The sequence below is a fragment of the Chenopodium album genome, chromosome 17 (genome assembly GCF_948465745.1).
Source record: "Chenopodium album chromosome 17, dcCheAlbu1.1, whole genome shotgun sequence".
Lineage (NCBI taxonomy): Eukaryota > Viridiplantae > Streptophyta > Magnoliopsida > Caryophyllales > Amaranthaceae > Chenopodium > Chenopodium album.
This window is the reverse complement of record NC_137850.1, coordinates 14,476,206-14,477,116: the sequence shown is the minus strand read 5'-3', so window position 1 is coordinate 14,477,116 and position 911 is coordinate 14,476,206. Positions and strand designations below refer to the sequence as shown.

Genomic DNA, 911 nt, shown 5'->3' with positions numbered 1-911 from the left:
GAAGCATGGGTGAAGTACCAAGGGTTGCTTTGAAGGAGTTGGGAACTCCCGGTGCCTATAGATTTGAAAGTGGTATTGCTCCGCCAACAACACCGACTAATGACTTTGAGATAAGGCCGGCGATGATAACAATGATTGAACGAAGGCAATTTAGTGGTGCCAAGCACGAAATCCCACTAAATCATCTCAAAGAGTTTGAGAAGTATTGCAACAAAATCAAGGTCAATGGGTTTTCTCAAGAATTCATAAGGCTTAAGTTATTCTCGTTCTCTCTAATCGGAAGAGCTTTGGAGTGGTTAGGTAAGGAAGTGAAGCCTAATTCCTTGAGAACTTGGGATGAGGTCTCTAAAGAGTTTCTTTCTCGTTTTTACCCTCAAAAGAAGACCGCTAAGGCAAGAACTCTAATCCAAAGTTTCAAGCAAAAGCCTAGTGAGAGTTTATATGAGGCTTGGGAAACATACAAGGAGTATCAACGAGAATGTCCTCACCATGGAATCCCGACATACCAAATCATACAAATCTTCTATGGAGGATTGAGTCCCCAAGGGAAGTCATGTCTTGATGCCGGAGCTGGAGGCCCGATTATGAACAAGACCGAGGAAGAAGTTGTTGATATCATAGAAGATGTAGTTCTTCACTACATGGATTGGTAAGAGGGAGAGAGAGAGAACCTACAAGTAAAAGTGGCTCAACGGTCTACTCGGTTGATCATCTCAATGCAATCAATAACTTGTCTTCCCAAATCTCAAACTTGGGGAAGGAGATGACATTAATCAAGGCTAAGATAGAGAGTGCCTCTTCAATTGCGCCGAGTATTCCCTCCCACATTAAGGGGAGAGGTACATCTTCTAACTCTACTCCTTCTACTTCAATTAATATTCCAAGTAGATGTGTCTTTTGTGATGTTTGTG

The 911-nt window shown here is 42.3% G+C and overlaps 1 non-coding gene across 1 annotated transcript; it reads right to left on the bottom strand.

The window, feature by feature from the left end:
* Positions 1-390: 390 nt before the first annotated feature.
* On the bottom strand, positions 391-496 carry LOC145590387 (small nucleolar RNA R71). Its single transcript, XR_014101994.1, has one exon. It is a non-coding gene; the product is annotated as a small nucleolar RNA R71 (small nucleolar RNA).
* Between the last annotated feature and the right edge of the window lie 415 nt (positions 497-911).